Source organism: Girardinichthys multiradiatus, chromosome 7 (genome assembly GCF_021462225.1).
Source record: "Girardinichthys multiradiatus isolate DD_20200921_A chromosome 7, DD_fGirMul_XY1, whole genome shotgun sequence".
Classification (NCBI taxonomy): domain Eukaryota; kingdom Metazoa; phylum Chordata; class Actinopteri; order Cyprinodontiformes; family Goodeidae; genus Girardinichthys; species Girardinichthys multiradiatus.
Window position 1 is genome coordinate 22,637,938 of NC_061800.1, and position 26,047 is coordinate 22,663,984.

Genomic DNA, 26,047 nt, shown 5'->3' on the forward strand with positions numbered 1-26,047 from the left:
GCCCCTCCACCACCCTATCGCCTCCAAGCTCAGATATCCTCTTCTCACTTCCTAATATGCAGAAGACTTGTTCAGGGGGGTAGGGATGTGCTCATCCTTCCATAACACATTGGACGGCATAGCCATGGAGTGATGAGATCGGAACTAAGACAGCAAATTCAGTTCTCAAACTTATACTATATTGGCTAATAAAGATGTATTTAAACATTTACACGTTGGTGGTCTGACTGGATTGTAATAGCCATTAACTGGCCTGCCATTTTCTTTAAATTATTTCAAGATGAGACAACTCTAAGCTCCTTCTACTGCAGGTAAGACACTGACTGCAGGTAACAGTCCTACAGAGCCCCACAAATCCAAAGATTTTTTTTAAGAGCCAAAGCACTGATATGAGCCGGGAACTGATCCTGAGTCCTTTTAGGCTCACCTTGAAGAAATACCTCTTTTTTCATAAGATACAGATTAAATCAAGCTTTGCTGATATATATAAGTGGCAGCTATATATGAGTGGAGGGAGCTAAAGTAATTTCAATGTGTTTGACATGATAACTACCCAAAAGCAAGCATAGTGTGCTTTGATAACTGAATTTTCCTATGTTCATTTCTCCAGGTATGAAATGGATAGTCTACGTCTGGAATAAAGTCATTAATTTACTGTGGCATGTGATTTCTTTTTGTAAATGTATGTCTTTGGTATACAAGCATTGCTCCTTTTGTTCGAATTCTGTTTAAAACTCTTTGCTTTGATGCTCCATTATTCCCCACAAATAGTAATAATGCCACAGAGCTGCAAGACGTTTCTATTCGTTTACCATAAGCATTTATTTTAGGTCAGTTTCTGCTCATGCTGCTCAACTGTTTTGCCTGTCAAAAGCTCTGCTAAAAATAGCCAGACAAATGCACGTTTCCAGTTTGAAGCAGTGTTAGTTAAAAGTACTGCCCCTTACAATGGTAGTGAGCAGTATTCAGACCTGTTTAAATATGTATGAATTCTGAGTATATGAATGAGCTTAGCGCTGAGAGCTACTCATGCATTTAGTTGAGCAGCACAGGGGGACAGGCAGACATGTTTATTTCATTGCATCCGTTGACTGAATCAGACCATCACCGCCCTCGTCAAGCAAAAGCAAAAGGTAAATCTGAATTGAACTTGCTGGAACTGTAACCCTATAACAGGCTTGCTCATTCTTTTAGAAGATTTATGTAAAAGATCCCTGAGCACAAACGTCTATGAGCAGACCCAGGAATGCACTGAGACATCGGCTATGAATTATTGAAGGGAGATATTGGTTATCTCGTATTACTGTGCACAGAGTGTTTTACTTTCATCACAGCAGACTGTTGGTGAAAGATTTCCTCATTAAACAGGTCATTTATGAGTGGGTAACAGTGATTAGAGTTGAAGAGGATATATACTTGATGAGATTGGAGTGCTGGATTAGGTATTGTTGCATACACCACATTTGGAAGTGAAGTACTGTGCAGGAGGGGTTCCCTGGTCCTCACTCCTTCACAGTGGAGGCGACGGAGTGGAAAATGGGTGGATTATAAAGAGCCTGACCCTGGGACATTTAACTCAGACAAACACACAAACACACACTTCTGTCAGCATACTTTCCATGCCACATTTATGTAAAACTCTGTTATGTCTATTGACCTGTACTTTTCACAAAGCATGATGATCATGAGTATTGCAGTGTTACTATTATGGGAAACTGCTGCTGCCCCAAAGGTGCTCTCGTCCCTTCTGCTCTCCTCTAATCCTCTCATATATCAGCTCCCCTAAGCAGTGGTGAGCTGGGCCCTGAGGCTGGCTCTTTTCTAACCAACAGTGCTCTTAGATGGTCCATTTGTCATCATGGCCCTATGGAATTAGCCATGTTCTTGTTCAAATAAATATTGGATGTGGACAAGGATACCTGTAAGAACACAGCTAAAAATGGCTTTTACTGTCATTCTTGTTTATTATGTCTGCTTTTTTCTTGTAAGAGCTAAATGTGAATTCAGTATACCTGTGTTTTATGAGAAACCCATGGCAAATATTGAACATATGAGGTGGCAGGCAGGCATTTCAGTAGGCCCTTCAGTTGTATTAAGCCTGTAGAGACTGTGACACTATGTGCCTGTCGGCATTTACACTGATCCGGCATACCATTATGACCACTGACAGGTGAAGTGAATACCACTGGTTATCTCTTCATTATTTCACTTGTTATTGGGTGGGACATGCCATCATAGCAGATGTGTTAGGAGTAGATTAACATAAAAAATTATGTTAAGGTTTTATGCGAGTTTTGACGAAGTGTGTTGTTTAGATGAGTGGATCAGAACATCTCCAAAACTGCAGGTCCTGTGGGATGTTGCCAGTCTGCAGTGTTTATTTTTGGTACAAAAGTGGTACAAGAAAGGAACTGTGATGAATCAGGGACAGGGTCATGGGTGTCTAAGGCTCATTAATTAATGTGGTGGGCATGTGATCCAACAGACGAGCTACAGTTGCTCAAATTCCTGAAAAAGTTAATTCTGGTTCTGATAGCAGTAGTCAGAATACACAGTGCATTGTTGTATGTTGTGTCTGTGTTACATAGCTGCAGACCAGTGCAGATACCCATAGTACTTTTAGTCCTGCTGAGTGATTTTTATATTTTAAGCTGAGAGATAAAATAAACTCATGATGTGCTAAAGCAAATGACCATGAAGTAAAATTTTTATGAAATAATTACTAATAATTTAATTGACTGCATCCAGGAGAATACCATCCCTGGTCTGGACAAGAACAACTCCTTTCTTGACATATTTAATTTTGTTTTGAGTCCTTAATGCAATGCTCCTAAACCTTTGATCAGCTAATGAAAAATCTGTTTGAGTTCAAATGTTGCTTTCAATACGTTGCCCAGTCTTATTTTTTTTATCTCTCGGTCCAGCTTCTTCTTTTTGAACCTGGTTATCATTCAGCAGCATGTAATGTAAATACTTTTAACTTTTCCTCTGTTCTTAGGATTTAGATCAGGAGCGCATCAGAAATCGTCTGTTTAAATATACAATATGATTGTCTTAGTGAAGTTGTAATCATAAATTAGTCTTCTATTATATAAAAAAATGAGAAACCTATAACCTAAACACATAAAAAAACGTTAATTTTAGCTTTAATTACTTTCAGGGTGAAATGCTGCTGTGCACTTCTTACTAGCCTCCCTAATGAGAATCTGAGAAACACTACAGGCAAAGCACATTTAGCATTTAATTAAAGCCACAACATATTGTCTTTTAATGTTCTGTGCTAGAAATATATCCGAGATGCTGATTACTGACTATGCCTGGTCTCTCAGTTTTGCGGGGACTAATCAGGGAGGGGTTGCAAAAGTTGAAGCAAAACATTATAAAATTTGAGAAATACAGCTTGCCTTGAAAACATTCTGATATTTTTCTCTCTCAAAAATAAAACTGATGCTCAGAGATTTAATTTTAGAAATTTTTGGCAGATAAAAAGTGTTAACAAGCGTTTGCACCTAAACAATTTGATCCTAAAGCCAGTTACTAAATGTCATAACTCCAAATCTCCACAACTCCCGCACACTGAACAAAATTAGAGCTGAGGTAGAAAGTGACAGACTGTTTAGTCTAACTTTGTCATCTTGGATAATGATGTTGAAGTGTAAAGATTGCCTAAAAAATAACAACCTGTGCCTGCAGCCCATGTGCATGTAAAATGCCTTGTGAAAGTATTTATACCCAATGAACTTTATTTAATATTTTCTCATGTTGCAACCACATAAGTTTATTTTAAAACTAAAAGTATGAAAAGTCTGGTGTCCATTTGTGTTCAGCCACCTTGAACTAATGCTTGCAATTACAACACCGCAATTACAGGTGTAAGTCTTTTGAAGGTATGGCTTTGTATGTCTACAAACGAGCATCTACCTAGAGCTTTTCTAGCTCTATCCATCTTTCCATCGGGTCTGACCAACTTCCCAGTCCCTTCGGAAAAAAAAAAACTTCTACCCAGCATGATGTTGCCACCACCATGTGTTACTGTGGGGATGGGGTGTTTGTGGTGACATGCAGTGCTAGGTTTCCCTACGTAGTTTCTGCATATAGCATTTGAATGTCCAACAAAGAGCTAATTTTTGGTCTCATCTGAACAGAGCACCTTCGTCTGCATGTTTACTGCGTCCAGTTAATGGATTGCCAACTGCAAATTGGATGTCATAGGGCTCCCTTTAAACTATAACTTTCTTCTTGCAATTAGAGGACAGATTTGTGGAGTGCATAACTAACAATTGTTATCTCAAAGAATTCTTCCAGCCGCTATTGATCATTGTAAATCCTCCAGAGTTGCCACTGGCCTTTTGGGTTTTTCTTTTATTAATACTCTCCTTGCACCCCTCAGTTTACGTGTGCCGCCATGCTTTTATAGGTTTGTACTTGTGTGGTACTCTTTCCATTTTCGGATGATGGATTGAACAGTGCTTTGTGAGATATCAAAGGTTTTGGATTTTGTTTTATAATCTAACCCTGTTTTGGCATTCTTCGAAATTTTTCCCTGATCTTTCTGGTGTGTTCCTTGAATTTGATAGTGCTGTTTGTTCAGTGTTTACAAAAAAACAACTCTGGGGCCTTTACATGCATACATGCACTGAGTGCCTCCTGTGGTGAATTGATTGCAATGTTTTTTTAAGGATATCAGGGTTAAGTGCGCCACACATTGCCACGCATTGAAATTGTAATACAAATGTCTGGCACACTTTTCAGATTATTGTTTGTGAATGTAAGCCATGTATCATTTTGCCCCCTTTTCATGATTCTACTCTACTTTGTTGGTTTTTCACATGATTGCTGCAACATCACAAAATGCCAAAACGTTAAAGGGGTAAAAACACTTTTGCAAGACATTGTACATTCATCTCCCAAATAAAACACAGCAGAACAAAGCCCCAAATTAAAAGTCACACTTATTTATTTTACCAAATAAATATGCACTTTTTTTGCATAGGTGCTAAAGCGTTTAATGTTTCCTGGCAATATCTCTGTAGTCTCCTTGGGTAAAGTGTTAGTGGTAGCCTCGGACAGACATATGGAGGGGATTTAGGGACTTATGTCTCAGGACGTTGAAAGTTTAACTCGATCATGACATTATTCTGTAAGCTATTATTAAAATTCAGTAACAATAAAAAGCTTCTCCCCCAGCAATAGGCCTAAACGCTGTGTGGGGGCTGCCCGTGCTTTACTCTGCTCTAGTCTGCTCTGCTCAAATAAACTCGTATTCTCCTCATGCAGAGCTGTAGATTATTCTGGCAGCAGCAATCAGATTAATAAGTAAACAAGCGAGTAATTGGCCCCAATGAAAGATTCATATGATATGGATGTTTACTACAAGGGTTCCCATCCTGAAATTTGAAGCATTAGCCACCCATGATTATGAGACATGCCATGACAAGCGCTATAACCGTTTTGGGTGTCTTTTTACAGAACCCTATCTTCCAACGCCTCCACCACCTCCCCTCAGTATCCAAGTCACAGTGAACCTACAAGTTCATTTCATTACTTTTGAGAAATACTTCTGCACATTACTTATTTTGAATTCTGCATTTTCGGTGAAACATATCTTAATGTATTTAGCATTGCATATGTGACATGGCTATACTTTTCATTTCAACATGCAGGACATGTAACAGTCTGCCTATATGCTTGTGCTCCTTTGTGATCTTGCTTTGTTTTGACATGTGACATTGCAAAACACAAGCTGCAAACTAACCCAATCATTAGGATATTAATAAGAACTTCAGAATCTAACTTCAGTTTTGCACACAGCAGACCTGGGAGAAAGAGAGAAATAATGAGAGGGAGAGGCAGAAATATGGGATGGTGGAGTGGGTCTGCCTGTTTTCCCTCTTCCGTACTTTTTCTGACAGATAGAAGCACAGTGGCAGACATTGGTCTTGTTGAATATATCAGACACAGACTTCCCCTTTTATTCCTTTTTTGGCTAATTGGGAGCAGCAGCAAAGCAGCTACAGCTCAGGCTTGGCCCAGATGTTGTGACCCCATCTGGTTCTGCCATTTCTTTCTAATTTTGTCCTGCATTTCAAACACTGGCTGGTGCTGGCCCACTTTTCTGTCCATGTGTCTGTGATAAAATACCACAAGAAAGAGTCAGAAACTAAGGAGGAGCTGAGGAAGAGCAAATGTTGATAGAGTTCCACGTTTCAGTTCACATCAGCTGCAAGAATTCACTGTAATGACATGTTCTTTCTACTGCTACACACGAACATGACCTTATAGATAGTTTGTTCATATTCTTAAACAACAAAAGGCTTCCTGTAATAAACTACAGCTACCACAAATGTACAGCAGAGGGGTTAGTACATGGGTCACACTCAGAGTATCTGCAATTCATAAACCTCGGGGTTTATCGTGGGTCCACTCCTGTGCTCTTTCTTGCTAAGGGTTCATTGTCAAAATACGCTGGGTTAAGTTTTTTGAATGTTTTCGCTACTTAAACAAGACTAACACTAAAATGGAGAGTTGCTATTTTATAGTGCACCAAATGCATTACAATCAGACATTTTAGATCAAATTGCAACTTATTTACATTAGAGTTGGCTAAAATGAAAGATTTACAAAGCCTTCTCTATTTATGAATCAAAGCATATGTCGGATTAAGCTTTGTTTGATTTTTATTAAAGTAAAACAAACGTCAAGATGTATGCTGTCAGTTGATTCATTTATAGACTAAGCATGTTTGAAGTTGTTTTTTTGAGGCATTTAATGGTTTGGAAGAACAATATTAAAATTGTCAGTGTTGTCCTGAGTACTGGTCAGAGCCTATCAGGGTAGATCTTGAAAAAACCTTTAATAAAAACATCATACAAGTAGTTTAAAAATACAAACTCTATGCAGAAAGACCCCAGGCCAGGATTTAAACCCAGGACCTTCTTGTTGCAAGGCAGCAGTGTTGCTAACTGTGCCACCATGCAGCCATAAATTCCCACATGAAGCAGAATATTCCATTCAAATGCAGACAAGCTGATTTAGGATTTGATACAATATTTTTGGCCTCACAGTCAATTTGATTGTGTTTAAATTCGGTCAGTAATGTTTTTATTTTTAACAAGATTGGAACGATTTACTCTGTCAATTAGTTCTTCAAACTGCAACCTGTTTGCTTTAGAGCACCTTTTGTCTGTCTCTTTTCTGTAGTCTGTTTCTTTCACCTTGCTCTTGTCCCTCCTTGTCTGTTCCAGTCAGTCAAGCCTGTGTTGTATTATCTCTCTCCACTGTGTCTATATCTTCTGTGAGTTTCCCCTAAGCCCGTCGGTCTTCATTCATGTGACAAGAGGTCCAGCATTCCCTTGTTTAAGCCTTATGGTGCTACAATACTCCTTTTGATTCCTGATCCTTCTCTCAGCCTTGGCAATGTGAATCATTCAAGTTTTCATTTTAGGTTGAATATGTTAATAAAAGTAATACAGAATCTTTTTTTCATATTATGCGTTAGAGTCCTGATGTTGCTTTCATGACAATGTACCGTGTTATAGCTGGTTACTCCTTAGCCACATTTTATGTCTTTGCAATAATTTACATGATGGTTAACAATCTATTTTGTACATTTGTAAATGTATATATTCCCCTAATTTATTTATTAGTAGCTAAAGACAGTAAACGTATTAACAGGTTTTACAACATGAGCGAAAGCAAAAAAAAAAAAAAAAAACTGTTGGTGGTAATATAGGTCCATCACAATAAATGTGTAATTTATTTCAGTAATTCTGATGAAAAAATAAATAAATAATCATGGGCCACTGCTGAGTTGACAACTGTCCAGCACACTGTCACTGACACACACCCTCAGGAGGGTAAGCCACAAAACTTAATTGCCTGCTCATAATGCGCTGTATTCAAGTATTTTAATGGAAAGTTAAGTAGAATAAAAAAGTGTGTTACGAAAAGGTGAAGAAATAACAGGAACAACTGCAGGCTTGAGAGGAATGGGAAGTAAATCCCATTCACAAGGTTGGAGGACTGTGGTCAGAGTCAGTGCTTCAAGACTCACTGCACAAAGACATACCCAGGACAGTCCTTGAGTTCTGAACCAGAGACAAAGTAAAAAATGTCTGGCTTGGAAAAAGGAGAAAATGGACTACACTGTTGGTTGGTGGTCCAAAGTCTTCCTTTCAGAAGTAAATACATTTTACCTTTCATTTAGTTTCAAGAATTTGACTAAGCCTAATTTATTCATGCATTTCAATAATAAATAATTAAAACAATATTTCTTAAGATCATTTAAACTCTTTTGTGTTTGCTTTTTTTACTGTGGAGTACCAGAAACCAAGAACTTATATTTAAATGCTTATGAGAACTATACGTTAATTTTGCTGATTTCTGTTATTTTTCTTAGTGTCATCTCTCACCCGCTGGATGTTAAAGTTACTGTATGGATCTCAGTTTGAGCAAAGGGTTATTTTGCTGCTTTTAAGAGATCTGGACTACATTTGATTAGCTCAAATTCTAAAATACACCAAAGATTTTAAAGGTTAGTAAATTGTGGGATACAGTTTGACACAATGCAGATTGTTTTTGAATAATCTGTTCTTAACTAAGAATAGTGTAATCCAGTTTTGACCAGCCTAAGTATTTTAGATAATGAACTAGAGCTAGTTCAGAATCTTTAAAACCACCGAAATACCCGTTTACTCACGCTACGAATAGGATGCTAACTTTAGTGTTGTTTCGGTCAGCTTCCATCAGTCAATCTCAGTCATAAAGGCATAGTCAGATAAAGGCTTGTGGGAAAGTTAGGCGATGTCAATGAAAAGGTCTGCTTTAATATGGGGCAGAACAATAAGTTTTATTTGACCCTACATGAATAATGTCCAACCTCTTAATGCTGTCTGCTCTGAGCAGGTGGAATGTAAAGGTTTTCTGAGCAAAACAGAAGACCAGACCTCACGGAAAAAATGAAACAAAAAAACTCAAGCATTTAACCTCTGAGGTAGTCTTGAAGGCTATATGAAGCACATAAGTAGAACAGGCTGCAGTGACATTTTCACACAAGCAGCTTCTGCTTCATAGCACCCTGCTCTGTAAGAAATACACACCAGGCAAGTTAGTGTCACAGCTTGGACATCTGTTGAAATAAGTTAGAGAGCCTGGCAGAATGAAGGTTGAGTTTCTCCTCTTGTGCAGCAGCATAGTTCAACAGCTTATGTTACTAAATAACACTTGAGGAATCTTTATCTAAATGGTCCGATAGTAATCTTGGGGAGTTCCTGTTTACACAGTTTTTGCAATTTATATATTTGCGAGATAGATTCAAATAATTTTTCTATATTATGTCAGATGAAAAAAAGAACAAATAAAAATATTAAGGTAAATTAAATGTAAAATCTATGCAAAATTGTGCAAAGGTTTCTGTGGCCAATTGGTTTTCCATCCAAACAGCAAGACATGTTAGTATTCTTTAAAAACACTCTCTTAAGGTGTTTTACATTTTTATTTTTGATTAGCATCTCCAGCAGAGGAACACTATGTGAAAGTTGTATCTTTAGGACACAAGAAAACATCCAACAAACAACTTGCAAAGAATTTCAGAACTGCAGCATGCTTTAGTTGATCATTTTCTGTTTGCCAGGTTTTCAACAGATAGCTCTCTGAAGCTAAGATATTATGCTCTGTTTCTCTATAATTGTTGGTATGTAATTAGGTCATAAGTTAATGATTATAACAGATTTATCTATTAGGTTTTGGCTGTTTTTCTAATGCTGTTCTTTTTAGGTCAGAGCTGAGCTTAATAGACAATAAAAAAATAAAACATTCCTTTGGAAATAGTTAGGCAATTCTCTGAAAAGCAGTAAAAAAAAGTCCAAAGAGAAATTTTGGAAAATCTTCATAAAAACCTGGAGAACTCTTGATCAAGACCACACAAATCTCTGGCCTTTAGGGATGACAAAGTACTTTGGTTTGAACTATGATGTGTTCTAAGCACTGAAATAACCGGAGTGATAAAATCTATTTAAAGGGATACTTGGTAATGTGTTTCAAACAAGTATAAGCATCTCTGGGTATTTGCTAAATCTATAATAAATTTATTTTTGAGCAATCCATATAAAAAACAGGCTTCATTTGTTCTACAAGATTAGAACAGGATTACCTAATATACTAGTGACTTTGAGTCAGCAGGCTAGCTCACCCTGTAATGTTTGTCACTTTAGCTAACCTCATGTGGAGCCAGCTGGCCTCTACGCAGTATCCATGTCTTTGTATGTGATGTACTTTTGTAGCTGGCATTGGGTTCACAGCTGACTGTGCTATGACCGGCCCGGAGGAAACCTACATTGACAGTCACTTCTCAGGTCTGCTAGTCTTTCATCTTATAATTAAATAGATAAATTGTGAATGTCAGTTGAGTAGTGAGAAACTGAGTGTAACCATATGTATTTGTCTTTTTTGTGTATGGTTGTTCCCTATGAGAGATATCACTGCTTGTCTTTGCTGTCATGCATGGACCCTTGGCAGCAAAAGTTGATGATGTAAAATTCATTCTGACAGTTCTTTGTTTGCACGGTTCCAGCAATTCAAATTACTTTTGAAAAACATTTAGAGCTTTGAAAGTTTAAACCCTAGTACTATGTAGTGCTGGTCAATTTTTAGAGTATTTTTGCAGGATAATACAATTCTGACACTTCCTAAACAGCACAAAGACCAATTAAATTATATGACAGTTGCTGAACATGTTGTCAAATACCGACTGCTTAATGTTGATCGTGCAAGCCCAGAGGCAAATACAAATGCTAGATACAATGTCCGTCCAAAACAAAAGTCACGCACTCTAATATTTTGTCGGACTGCCTTTAGCTTTGATTACAGTATACATTTGTTATTGCTTTGTTCCAATAAGATTCTGCAATGTCAAACCATGTATTTCTGTCCAGAGTTGCTTGAAGTTTTGAATTTTTTGAATTAAAGATGTCTTGTTAGCAAAATGCCCAACAGCTAAAGATACCGAAAAGAAGCTGGGTGGGTATATGCATGGAAAAGTTTGCTTTAACACAGTGGGTGCGCAACATCGCAACACACTGGGAGCAGGTTAGAGCATAAAACACTTACACCACTGCTGCCTTTCTCCTGCTGATGTTATCCCACTGGATAACGAGATATAATGTTTGCAGTTAATTGTAAGAACACATGTAGCATATACACCTGCAGATGAGCCTTTGTTTTTGACTGGTTCCATAGCAACTTCTCTGCCTCTGTATTCCAGCTCAACATGCCAGTAATGCTGGTAGCTAACATCCTCTGATGCAGATGATAAAAAAATGGCTCTGCTTCTTCACTGTCTTCATAGAAGCTGAGAAGAAAATTTAAAAAACTCTCAGCACCAAACCTTGCCCTAACAAAAATATCTGACAGTCACTTTTAGCTACCCACGTTTACATCATTTTCCATGTGTCAGAAGCCATGCTAAAATGTGATCAAAATTTTGCTTTTTAAAATACTTGTTCTGCTAACTGATTAAAATGTCAGACATCTGCTATATAGCTAAAAGTATTGGGTCACTTTCCATTGCACTCACGTGAATATGGGGGACAACCAATTTCTATTCAAAGGGATTTAATATGATGTCAGGGAGCTTTTTGCAGCTACAACAGCTTCAACTCTTTTGGGAAGGTGCCTCATGAGGTTTAGAAATGTGTACATGGAAATATTTGGCAATATCAGAATCAGGATCAGCTTTATTGCCAAGTTCGTACATACAAACAAGGAATTTGACTCTGGTACACTTTGCTCTTTGGTTTTGTTTTTGCATTACAGAATATACATATTTACAATGTACAATATACACACATATAAATAAAAAGGTGCATTGCAACATCTGTATACTGTTGTTTGGTACTCTATTAAATGTTCAACAGAGAAACAGCCTGGTGGAAGAAACTGTCTCTGTGGCGGCTGGTTTTAGTGAACAGTGCTCTGTAGCGGTGGCGTAAAACTCTTAACAGTTTATGTGCAGGGTGTGTGGGGTCTGCAGAGATTTTAGCAGCTTTTTTCCTGACCCTAGACTTGTACAAGTGCTGGATGGAGGAAAGGTCAGCCCTGATTATTCTCTCTGCAGTCCTGATTATTCGTTGCAGTCTGGACCTGTCCTGTTTTGTGGATGAGCCAAACCACACTGAGATGGATGAAGACAGGACAGACTGAATGATGGCAGTGTAGAAGATGACCAGCAGCTCTTGTGGAAGGTTGAACTTCTTGAGTTGCCTCAGGAAGTACAGTCTCTGCTGGGCCTTCTTTCGAACAGTGTCTATGTGTGAAGACCATCTCAGGTCCTCAGAGATGGTGGTTCCTAAGAACCTGAAGTGGTCCACGGCCGATACAGTGTTGTTGAGGATGGTGAGGGGGGTGTATGGGGGTGGTGTTCTCCGAAAGTCCACCACCATTTCCACAGTCTTCAGTGGGTTGAGTTCAAGGTAGTTCTGACCGCACCGGTGGACCAGCCGATCCACCTGCTGTCTTTATGCAGACTCATCACCGTCCTGGATCAGTCCAATGACAGTGGTGTCATCTGCAAACTTAAGGAGTTTCACGGACGGGTCTGATGAGGTGCAGTCATTTGTATAGAGGGAGAAGAGGAGTGGGGATAGAACACACCCCTGGGGAGCACCAGTACTTATTGATCTGGAACGGGAGAAGATGCTCCCCTGTCTCACCTGCTGCTGTCGGTCCATCAGGAAGCTGTTGATCCACTGACAGGTGGAGGCTGGGACGTTGAGCTGTGTGAGCTTCTGGTGGAGGATGTCTGGTATGATGGTGTTGAAGGCCGAGCTGACGTCTACAAACAGGATCCTGGCGTACGTCCCTGGGTGGTCGAGGTGTTGCAGGATGAAGTGTAGACCTAAGTTAACACCATCATCTGCCGACCTGTTTGCTCAGTATGCAAACTGCAGGGGTCCGGCAGTTTGCCTGTGATGTCTTTCAAAGGATTTTGTGACCCCAGACGTCAGGGCTACAGGCCTGTAGTCATTTAATCCTACAATGGTGGGTTTCTTTGGAACCGGCATGATGGTGGATCGTTTGAGGCAGGAGGGGACCTCACACTTCTCCAGTGATTTGTTGAAGATCCGTGTGAAGATCGGAGCGAGTTGATTTGCACAGGCTTTCAGGCATGATGGGGAGACGTTATCAGGTCCTCCAGCTTTCTTTGTTTTCATGCGCTGAAAGAGCCTATTTACATCTTCCTCTGAGATCTTTAGTGCAGGCCCCTGTAGGGGGCCCCTGTAGGCAGTCAGGTTTCTCAGACCGGTCCACACAGCCGAAGTGTCACCAGTAGAAAGGCTGTTTTTCAGCTTCACACTATAGCTTCTCTTGGCTGCTTTGATCTCCTTTGTTAGTCTGTTCCTAGCCTGCCTGTACCGCGCCCAATCTCCTCTGTTTTGAGCTTCTTCCTTTTCCCTGCGCAGATTCCTGACATGTGGAGTAATATTTACAGGATCTCATCTGTCAGTCGCTGATGTTGGACAAAAAGGCCTTGCTTACTGTTAATCCCAAAAGTGTTCTATCAGGTTGAGGTCAGGGCTTAGTGAAAGCCACACCAAATACACCAAACTCACTCATCTATGTCTTCATGGACCTTGCTTTGTGCGCTCGTGCACTGTTGGATTGGAGAAAGAAGGAGCCATCCCTAAACTGTTCCTACAAAGTAGGAGCATAAACGTGTCCAAAATAGCATTCGGAGTTCATTTAATTGGAATTAAGGTGCCGAGACCACCTCCTGAAAAATAGTCCAGCACCATAATCCCCTCTGGACCAAACTTTGCACTTGACACAAGGCAGTCAGGCATATGCTGCTCTCCTGGCAACTGCAAAACAAAGAGCAATCTATCGGATTATCAGACAGAGATATAATTCATCAGAGAACAGGTCTGCAGTGCCCTATAGTACAGTGGCAGCATGTTTTGCACCACCGTATCCAGAACTTTGCTTTGCTTGAGATATAAGGCTCTAGACCCCATTCGCCACAACTTTTTTATAATACCACTAAGTGTTGACTTTGGAATATTTAGTCTGGATGAAATTTCCTGACTGGACTAATTCCACAGGTGTCATTCTAGCCTGCTAGATTGCTGGATTTCATTGAGAGCTACCTAGTGATTCACAAATGTTTGTGAAGGCAGTCTGCAAGCTTAATGCTTGATTTTATACCTCAATGGCCATGGAAATCATTGGAACACTTGGATTAAATGATTTGAAAAGGGTGAGAATACTTTTGCCAGTACAGGTAAAAAAAAATAAAATAAAAATTTGAAAATATTTTTTTTTAGTAATTACATATAAGGTAAAGATGTTAAGCCTTTATTTATTGTAATTGTGATGATCATGGCTTAATGATAATGAAAACCCAAGATTTATTGTTTAAAAAACACTGAATGGCATGGAGGTGATCAGCCTGTGGTTCTGCTGAGGTGTAATGGAAGCCCAGGTTGCTTTTATAGCAGCCTTCTGGTCATCTGCATTTTTGGGTCTGGTATCCCTCAACATCCTCTGGACAATACCTGATAGACTCTATATGATCAGGTCAGGCACATGTGCTGGCCTATCAAGCACAGCAACACTATGGTCATTGAACCAGCTTTTAGTACCTTTGGCAGAGTGGGTAGGTGCCAAGTCCTGCTGGAAAATGAAATCAGGATCTCCATAAAACGTTTAGAAAGAAGGAAGCACAAAGTGCTCTAAAATTTCCTGGTGGATGGCTGCATTGGCCATGAATTTTAGAAAACACAGTTTGCCAACACCAGCAGATGACACTGCACCCCAAATTAACAAATCATGACTGTGGAAACTGGACTTAAAGCAATGTGGATTCTAGGTTGCTCCACTCTTCCTCAAGACTCTGGGAACTGGATTATCAAATGAAATGCAAACTTTACTTTCATCGGAAAAAGGACTGTGGACTACTGAGCAACTGTACAGTTCTCTTTCACCTTAGATCAGGTAAGATACTTGTAGCCTATGTGTAGGAGTAATACGTACATAATGGCTCTTGATTTGCTGACTCCAGCCTCAGTCCACTCCTTGTGGAGCTCCCCAAATTCTTGTAGGGATTTTCCTTGACAATCCTCTCAAGGCTGCAGTTATTCCTGTTGCTGGTGCGCCTTTTCCTACCGCACTTTTTCCTTACACTAAACTTTCTATAAATATGCTTGGATACAGCACTCTGTGAACAACCAGCTTCTTTAGCAATGACGTTTTGTAGCTTACCCCCCACCAGTCTAGTCAGCAGTGTTCCCCATTGTTGTGCAGCCCATTGATCCAGACTAAGAGACCATTTAGAGGCTCCAGAAACCTTTGCAAGTGTTTGGAGGTAATTTGCTGGATAGGGTGTGAGATACGAGTTTCCAATATGTAACCTTTTCAAAATATTCAAAATTTCTGAGACACTGAATTGTGGGTTTTCAAAAAAACAAATTACAAGAAAAAAGGCTTGAAATATTTAATTCTGTGTGTAATGAATCATAAGATATAGGTTGCGCTTTGTAAAATAAGTGACAGAAAATATTACACTTCACATAATTTTTTTAAGATGTACCTGTACATGTAAGACATACTCTAAACTGGAATAATATGTTTACTTACTTTTACATGAAAAAAATGTTACAATGTACTTAGAGATCATTTTAATGGTACTTTTATCTCTTTTGTTTGGTTCAAAACATATCACTTTTTATATTTGTGTCTTTTTGTTTGTTGAAAAGCTTTGAGCTTAACAAGTTCTAGATAAATAAAAATGATCAGCTGCTTAATAAAAGTTTGGGACTTTAACCCAAAGAATCCCACCATCTATCTTTACTCAAATTTAACTGCTCACTTTTGATCATCCTGACGTTTAACAAACTTCAGCAGGCTTTCACATCGATAGCTGTATCCCTTCTTTTATGGTACAGGACCCATGACGAAATAAACCAACAACAAATCATAGAAAGTAAAATAACATATACAAAACTAAAAGTACATTTGACAATAGAACTATGTAGCGAGATAAATCTGTTCTATTGCTAAGCTAAAATGTGTACTAGAACCTTGTTAAAAATGTTTGTAGACACGTTTTTATTAACATTTTGTGTTGCATTTGAAATAAATAGGCATTCATTCTGTTTGTAAGCATGAAAAATAAATTAGTCAGGTACATTGTTTTGATCTTAAATGACATGTGGTAAAGTGCTGCTTAATTCCAGTGTGTTAAAAGAAAGAGAAACCAGTTCAGTAGCTCATCTAGCCAAGCCTTTGCCATGGACAGTACCTTGATAAATAGGTTACTAGTCTCAGGGTGGTGGGTACCATCTTTGGCATGCTAATGGCTAGTTTTTCCAGTTGCCACAGCCGACTGCTCCTCATTATCCAAAGCCAGCTTATCAGTTATAAATGTTGGTGTATCATTGGCAAGATCAGTAGCTGTCCATGGAAATAATATAGCATGTACCAGCATCCCATAAGTCTTCATTTTGTCCAGCAGTCCATATCATATAATGATGACAATTATAGTAATTCCCACTAATAATGACTTGCACAGTGATGAATCTCAGTCATCCATCACTGCACATAGCTCTGGGTTGCATAGCTCCTTTCGTTGTACTAACTCGGGTTTTAGGGGATGGATGGATGGATGGATGGATGGAAAAAGTGTCCAAATACAACTTTTTATCTAAAGTTATTCTTGTATATGTCTTTAGTTTTGGATTTATATATAATTAACACATTTGAACCTGTGCCACCTTGCAGCTCAGCAAGTGAAGACCCTGTATTAGTAATTAAGTGCAGCTCAGTCCAGGTCATTTCTCTGCTTTTCTTTTCTTTCATCTCAATATCAGCTAAAACAGGTTTAAGTTTAGACTTTTAATAAATGCCCATAAAACAAGTGTAGAGAAATCTTTAACCTAGATGACTATGAACCCACCTAACATTGTTTTAATGAATTTACACAAAAATGGCTCTTTAGCTGTTTTGTTTTTTATTTTCTTTTTTACTTTATAAGTACACCTGTTCAGTTGCTTGGTCACAACTCAGTCAATTACATGGCAGGAACCCAATGCATTTTGGCATATACAGGCGTTGAACAATGAAACTGTAACACCTGTCATTTTAGTGTGGGAGGTTTCATGGCTAAATTGGACCAGCCTGGTAGCCAGTCTTCATTGATTGCACATTGCACCAGTAAGAGCAGAGTGTGAAGGTTCAATTAGCAGGGTAAGAGCACAGTTTTGCTCAAAATATTGAAAAGCACACAACATTATGGGTGACATACCAGAGTTCAAAAGAGGACAAATTGTTGGTGCACGTCTTGCTGGCACATCTGTGACCCAAGACTGCAAGTCTTTGTGATGTATCAAGAGCCACGGTATCCAGGGTAATGTCAGCATACCACCAAGAAGGACGAACCACATCCAACAGGATTAACTGTGGACGCAAGAGGAAGCTGTCTGAAAGGGATGTTCGGGTGCTAACCCAGATTGTATCCAAAAAACATAAAACCACGGCTGCCCAAATCACGGCAGAATTAAATGTGCACCTCAACTCTCCTGTTTCCACCAGAACTGTCCGTCCGGAGCTCCACAGGGTCAATATACACGGCCGGGCTACTATAGCCAAACCTTTGGTCACACATGCCAATGCCAAACATCGGTTTCAATGGTGCAAGGAGCGCAAATCTTGGGCTGTGGACAATGTGAAACACGTATTGTTCTCTGATGAGTCCACCTTTACTGTTTTCCCCACATCCGGGAGAGTTATGGTGTGGAGAAGACCCAAAGAAGCGTACCACCCAGACTGTTGCATGCCCAGAGTGAAGCATGGCGGTGGATCAGTGATGGTTTGGGCTGCCATATCATGGCATTCCCTTGGCCCAATACTTGTGCTAGATGGGCGCGTCACTGCCAAGGACTACCGAACCATTCTTGAGGACCATGTGCATCCAGTGGTTCAAACATTGTATCCTGAAGGCGGTGCCGTGTATCAGGATGACAATGCACCAATACACACAGCAAGACTGGTGAAAGATTGGTTTGATGAACATGAAAGTGAAGTTGAACATCTCCCATGGCCTGCACAGTCACCAGATCTAAATATTATTGAGCCACTTTGGGGTGTTTTGGAGGAGCGAGTCAGGAAACGTTTTCCTCCACCAGTATCACGTAGTGACCTGGCCACTATCCTGCAAGAAGAATGGCTTAAAATCCCTCTGACCACTGTGCAGGACTTGTATATGTCATTCCCAAGACACATTTACGCTGTATTGGCTACAAAAGGAGGCCCTACATCATACTAATAAATTATTGTGGTCTAAAACCTGGTGTTTCAGTTTCATTGTCCAACCCCTGTAGATATGATGAAGAAAACGTGCTGCTGTTCAAAGCAAGCATGGTTGTTGGGGCCAGACTAGTTCAAATAAATCATGATCTACTGCACAGCCACCTCTAATTACTGCAAAGAATAGTACAGAAAAATAAATATCCAGGGAATGGCAGTCTGGTAAACGTAAATGCCATGTTTTCAGAGGTCAGAGGACAGTAAGCAGACTGAAAAAGGTATGTGGTACACTATGTATCTCTGAACACTACACATCAAGCCTTAAAGGGAGACAGAAGACCTCACGTGGTGTCTCTCCTGTCAACTAAGACAAGGAAAATGATGCCTGAAGTTGCACAGGGTCAAGAATTTGGACAGTAACAGATTTTGAAAAATGTTGTCAGGTCCGATGATTCTCAATTCATTTACGCAATCCAGATAGTATGGTGAGAACTTGGACAACTTGAAAGTATGGATCCTGCTTTGTATCAGCGGTTAAGGGTGGCAGCTGCAGTGTAATGTTATGGGGAATTTGGCCTTGACACGCTTTGAAAAAGAACATGACAGTGAGTTCACTGTACTCCAAAGGCATTCACAGTAATCAGAGCTCTGCCCAGTAAAGTATCTTTGAGGTGTGGTAGAACTGGAGATTCACCTCAAGGGTACACAGCTGACAAATCTGCAGTTACTGGGTGATGCAATGAGAACGTTTATGTATGTATGGACCAAAATCATTATTTGAATTTAGACCATGAAGAATTAAGGCAGTTCTGATGGCAAAAGAACTTCTGACCCACTACTAGGTGTAGCCAGTAAAGTTGCCAGTGATTGTATGCCAGAGGAGACCAGCTCAAAGGAACACTGTAAAAAGTCATAAAAGAAATCTCGCACAGTGGTCTGACGGTGCGCATGCATATGTTATGTCTCAGCTGGAAACCTTGCACCAGCCCTCTCTTTGAAGTCATTTTTCATCCAGCTGCTGTAGTACACACTGCAGAGGGATGCCACGATGTAGAGGAGGTGTAGAGGGTGGGATGAATACCAGGATGAAAGATTGCTGCACTGTGAAAAGAGACAAATGTTTATGTCACACTAAGCACTAATAGCCAACATTTGGCTCTTTGGATTGCTTACATAATTTAACAGGTCCAGTGACTGTGTGTCTAGTGGTTGGATCCTACAGAGGCAGAGAAAGTTCATTAATACATTAACACAGGAACAGACAAATAGAGAACATGCTTCAACATGTATGGTCTGGTGGATCTAACAGCAGCCTTGGTAACTGCAGTGGGTATTGATTCATCATTCACACTCACACATGGCACATCTTCCTGATAATTATCTTTGTGAAATTAATTATTTGTGTAAGTGTCAGCATGACAATGCCGATAAATTACACTCAGATGACCTTGATTAATCAACAGAATGAGCTTTTGGGCAAATGCTGGATGCATATGGATGCTCCCCTTGTAGTAAATGTCCTCTTCAATGTTCATCTATTTTCATCCTCACATACAGTGCCTTGTGAAAGTACTCGGCCCCCTTGAACTGGTCAACCTCTTGCTACATTTCAGGCTTCAAACATAAAGATATAAAATTCTAATTTTGTGTGAAGAATCAACAACAAGTGGGACAAAATCGTGAAGTAGAATGACATTTCTTGGATGTGTCAAACATTTTTAACAAATAAAAAACTGAGAGGTGGGGCGTGCTATATTATTCGGCCCCCTTGCGTTAATACTTTGTAGTGCCACCCTTTACTGCAATTACAGCTGCAAGTTGCTTGGGGTATGACTCTATCAGTTTTGCACATCGAGAGACTGAAATTCTTGCCCATTCTTCCTTGCAAAACAGCTCAAGTTCAGTGAGGTTGGATGGAGAGCGTTCGTGAACAGCAGACTTCAGCTCTTTCCACAGATTCTTAATTGGATTCAGGTCTGGACTTTGACTTGGCCATTCCAACACCTGGATACGTTTATTTGTGAACCATTCCATTGTAGATTTGGCTTTATGTTTTGGATCATTGTCTTGTTGGAAGATAAATCTCTGTCCCAGTCTCAGGTCTCTTGCAGACTCCAACAGGTTTTCTTCCAGAATGGTCCTGTATTTGGCCCCATTCATCTTCCCATCAATTTTGACCATCTTCCCTGTCCCTGCTGATGAAAAGCAGGCCCAAACCATGATGCTGTCACCACCATGTTTGACAGTGGGGATGGTGTGTTCAGGGTGATGAGCTGTGTTGCTTTTACGCCAAACATATCGTTTTGCATTGTGGCCAAACAGTTCGATTTTGGTTTCATCTGACCAGAACACCTTCTTCCACATGTTTGGTGTGTCTCCCAGGTGGCTTGTGGCAAACTTTAAACGAGACATTTTATGGATATCTTTGAGAAATGACTTTCTTCTTGCCACTCTTCCATAAAGGCCAGATGGGTGCAGTGTACGACTGATTGTTGTCCTATGGACAGACTCTCCCACCTCAGCTTTAGATCTCTGCAGTTCATCCAGAGTGATCATGGGCCTCTTGGCTGCATCTCTGATCAGTCTTCTCCTTGTTCGAGATGAGAGCTTAGAGGGACGCCGAATACTTTCGCAAGGCACTGTATATGTTACTCTCTTCACACCGTCTATTCTAGTCTTATTTATATCAAGTTTTAAAACAAAGGTGTTTACTAAATTGAGTCACAATTATTTTGTAAAACTCTGGTGAATTCTGTTATGTTTTTTTTGCTTCCACTATTGGGTTTTATTCAAAAAATACAGATCTTTACAGACTTATGTGTCTATATATGTTCCCTTGAGCGGCTAAATAGGAGAATTTGGTCAGGATTTTACAATGTTGCTTTTAAATCCAGCATATGTATTTAGGGACTGCTCCACAAACAAAGCCAAGAGAAAATGGCCACGATATATATGTACTGTATACATACACAACGTTGGATTAAGGTGAGGTTTTTGAAAAATTTGGAGAAAACTGAGAATCCCCTTCTTTTGTAGCATTTTTCGGGTTTTTACATATAAGTATCACATTTATTGTTTAAAAAACTGTGCAATCAGTTTTAGAATAAGAATAATTGAGTCCAGGTTTGACTTGTCTATATATTACAGTTTTCATGCTTGTCTCAGTTTAAGGAGGTCCTGATGTTGAAGTGATCAAATACTTCAGATTCCTTCAAAAACAGTGTAATAGCTCAGCGGCAAACTTTAGCATCATCAACTCAGTCAACCACCCGCTGTGAATAGCTATATTATAGTCAGCTTATACTCTGCACAGCGCAGAGGAAGACCGAATCCACATTGACTAAACATAAAAATAAGCAACAGAAAACACCTAGAGCTACAACATTTTTTTGTAGGGTTCATCTGTTCTGTCCATCGAAGAAGGGCACTCTGGGTGGGAAGGCATATAACTGATTTTAAAACTACCATAGTTACCATGTTCAAAAGTACCTAAATCAAATCCCAAACTCTTAAAACTAGATGAATGTTATTTTCGTTCCCTACCCATTAGGCCACATCACACATAGTAAAGTAAAAGGGAACCTTAGTCAGTATTTGTCTTTAATAGCACATTGGTTTAGATATCACAGCACTATTTAAGACACTATTTATGCTTACAAAGTGTGGTGGGAGCAACTTGACAAACACTCCAGACTTAAGACCTGCTGATAGCAGGTGCTGACCACCTCAGTAGCTCAGAGGGCAGGACAGAGTGCCACCCAACACAATCTTTTAGGAGGTGAACACCTCCAGCATGCATGGAGGGAATTCATTCTTTCATAATTAATTCATATACTGTCATGACCATATCTTTCATTCGTTAATTTTTCATGTGACCCCTGCTCTGCAGCTATTTTGCCATTCAGAGCTCACTATACTTGCTGCATTGTTCTCCCTTCATTGAGTGTACGCTACGATAGAATACTTCTTTTCTGATTTAAAAACTCAAATAAATAGCTTTTTTTTCTTTTCATTTTACAATTCTGATTCAGGATATGTGTTTTTAAGTATACATGTTAGTTATATATTTTTAAGCTAAAATGAATAACAAAGCATGAAAACTTACATATTTGTTGACTTTTGACTTCTGTCAAGACCAGAACGTACCTCTATATGTGTAATAATATAGTGTTTGTGTAATCTTTCTTAATATTCCAGAAGAATATGGTACTGTCAGTATAAAATCACACTATACAAGACAACCAAGTCCAATCCATTTCTAATTATACAAAAACTGTTCTCAAAACTGTAATTTCAAGTAAGTTCTTTCCTATGCAATCCAGTCATATTTTCAGATTCAGAGCCAAGTACACACAGTTCAGTTTAATCCTAATTATAATACAATAGCATCAAATTCTGGAAATTCTGAATTTCTGCGAGGGTCTTTGAAGTTATGACCTAAGAAGCTCTCGCTTCTTCCTGTGCTCATGATCTTCATTCCTTAGAAGCCCCTGCTTCAGGCACACGTATGTGTTCTAAATATCAGCATTACTTCACTAGGTTTAGAAGACACAGAGGAGTCACAAAAAGTTACAGAGGCACTGGGCCAGAAAGACTTTCTATGAAAAAGATGAAAACACTTAGGGCAATAATAACTCTGTCAATGGATTCATAAAGGAAAGAAACACACTGATGCATTGAACCAGTAATCCTTTCTAAAAAAAAAAAAATGATTAAGCAATAGCTTCATCTTTTAAATATTTGAATATTTTTGCATGGATACATGAAAAGATCTCATTTTTATTTTCACAACACAGAAGCACTGAACCAGGAGTACTTTCAGTGTGAAGATCATATGCAACGTACACTAAAATAGCAGTGGTCCACATAAAGTCAGGCTCTTAGCATAGTTATATAGGCTTTGTGTTGTTAGTGACAGGATCTGGGTTTGTGTTTTTGTTTTTGTGCTTGCTACATGTGCTCATTCTCAGGTGGTGCTGGAGCTCTCAGGTGGTGCTGGATGACAGGTGCGACTTATTCCACTGATTGCCAGGAGGAGTACTTAAGCAGGAGGCTGCCAGCACTTCAATGCGAGAGTGTTTTGCCACAGTGGTACAAACTCTAGCCACACTCCAAGTTATGCTTCGTACTTCGACCTCGTTTAACTTTGTTTTTTGCTCCTCTGCAGATTTTTAAGCCTAAGCTTTGGATCTATGTCACTGAGTTTTCTGGACTACGTTCTGTCTTCGTTTGAGGATCCTGTGTATCTACCTTCGTTTGGATTTGCATCAAGCTGGCAGCTTCCTGTCCTCTTCGTCTCCTGAGCCAAGCCACAAACGTACCTTGTCCACCCTCCAACGTAAGCCACCGCACATCGAACTTGTTTACTGTAACCTGAACAGGACAGCACCAAGTGAACTCACTACGGATATATCTGCTTAAGACCTGGATCCTGAATCTCATTCCCCCTGGCGACCTGACCATCATAACTCATGAGATATTTCATCCGTTCCGTTCCTGACTATATCTTCAATAAACAATTTTATTTTACTTCCTCCTCCTGAGTGTTCTCTGTATGTGGGTCCGAACTATTTCGAACATAACAGTTGGGCAAACTTCAGCTCTTGGCGAATAAAACAAAAAGACCTAAGATTAGATCTTGTAATTTTAGCAGCTTTCTTTGTTTCATTTTCCAATAGTTTTTGCATGTTTTGCGCCATTGATCTCTCATATGTTTGTGCCCATTGAGTCCCCTTTAATTAGGACCTTTAAATGTACTCTCCTGTGTTTGGGTTAATTTGTTTATTCATTTATACTTACGTATGTATTTTGAAGACCACAGTCAATCAATTTGGAAGACGTCCAGTATTTTAGGCATTGATTTGACACTTTTAATGTTTTTTTAATTCCCTACTCTTCTATTGCTGGATGTTTGTACAAGATTATCCCTGGGTTACTGATGTGTTTTTTTCTTCTTTCAAAACAGAAATGACATAAAATATAGTTTTTGTCTTTCTAAAAACCATTTTGGAATTTGCCACTGAGTAAACATAAGTGTAAAAAGTCTTAACATTTTATTCTGACAACTTTGATGTTTGTGGCTGATTATTTTTTACTCAGACATGCTTCTCTTTTGTTTAGTTTACGATATACTCTTTTAATGAGCTCGCTTAGCATGTCACTGTAGTACATATCACGATGTGAGGTAATTACTTTAGCATGGCTTCTGTTTATCAAATTAGCAGCCTACATAAAGAGATAGAGGGTGGTGTTTAGCTGCTGTTGATAGAATGTGTGTCATGTATGCATCATACAATTGTCGCCTCCTGGTGAGTTGCATAAGTGTTTTTTGTTTTTTTACCTTTAACAGTATTTTGATGCTTTTGCAGCCTGCTGAAGTTTTATTTTCTCGCTGGCTTGTCAAGCCACTTTGGCTGAACCTGCCTGTCTATTTCATGTCTGTTTTGGTGCTGAGATCCTTAGCTATGTTACATTTTCTCTAAATAACTGCTGTTGACATGACAGCTATGCTTGCCAGGTACTGGCGCCTCAGGATAGTCATTAAAAGCACATGCACTGATTTAGTCTACATGCACAGAAATGCACATTGCACATTGGACTGTTAAATGCTGTCTGCTCTGCTAGTGTTGTAGTAAATATACTGGTCTCGTTACAGGTGCTCTTTATAAGCAGTGTTTTGTTTTTCTGTTTGGCTTCTTGGTTGATCACATCCATTTATTGATGCAGTGGTCATTCATGCATCCTGGTTTGTTTCTGTCTGTGAACTATGTTTTCTCGCTATATTTATCATAATCTTAATTTTTCTCATTATTTCGCTACATTTTATTGCAAACCACAGTGGAGCCATTGTCACTGGTGCTGCACTTCAACTCAGGCCAGAGTTGAAGTGCTGACCCTCGCTGACGAACACCCCCTATTTGAACCCTTATATTTTACTGCTTTACTGCCACCTCTTGAATAGATTGCTCATTTCAGCCAACATAATGATGAGACTACTGAATGATGATCTGAATAGGATATTTTTCCTTTTGTGCACTTGATTAAATTAGTCACTATATTCATTGGTTATTCTCCAAATTTTAAAGCCATCTCAAAGCAACTAAAAATGTACAAAACATTCTCAGGTTATCTTTTACATAACTAAAATAGTCTTTTTCCTATATAACTGTGTACATCTTACTTTCTTTGCTGACCTCCATTGTTTAACTTTTTTCATTTGATTAACAACCAATCTATTGATTTTTAATACCCGTGTATTGAATATCAGCAGGAGTCAACTTTCTTGTTGCAGACTCAATGTTGCATGTTTTATCTGAGTTGGAGCGACAAATCAGACACAGACTCTGCTGGAGGCGTTTTGAATAATTATTTATTTTTATAATAAAAGACAAGATGAAACTTTGATCAATAATTGACATTCCAGCTTTAGCAGTAAGGCAGACCTGAAACAAAGAAGAAGGAACTCTCTCATGAAGCAAGCCCCTAGAGGTCAGTGACCGTAACAGACAAAATCTCCATAACAAAAGGCCAGACTTTACAAAGAGCACAGGACTATTTCGTCACAGTTTGTAATGTTATAATTTAGTAGAAGGTCAAGAGTTATATATATATTTTTGGCAACTCATTTATTAAAACTATATAATATAAGACAACTGTGTTTGTCTTCACTTGAGGATATTGAGAAAGTACTATGATCCTTCAGATATGTGAGATCAAACTGCACTTAGGAAAAACAAGCACTTGTTACTCT

General features: G+C 39.2%; 1 protein-coding gene and 1 long non-coding RNA gene across 2 annotated transcripts in view; both read left to right on the plus strand.

Moving 5' to 3' along the window:
• Window positions 1–26,047, plus strand: part of LOC124871508 (NALCN channel auxiliary factor 1) — a 132,719-nt gene that overhangs the window by 86,077 nt on the left and 20,595 nt on the right. The gene's annotated exons all lie outside the window — the stretch shown is intronic.
• LOC124871510 lies at window positions 23,334–23,826 on the plus strand. The gene is made up of 2 exons (XR_007039035.1): window positions 23,334–23,388; window positions 23,465–23,826. It is a non-coding gene; the product is annotated as an uncharacterized LOC124871510 (long non-coding RNA).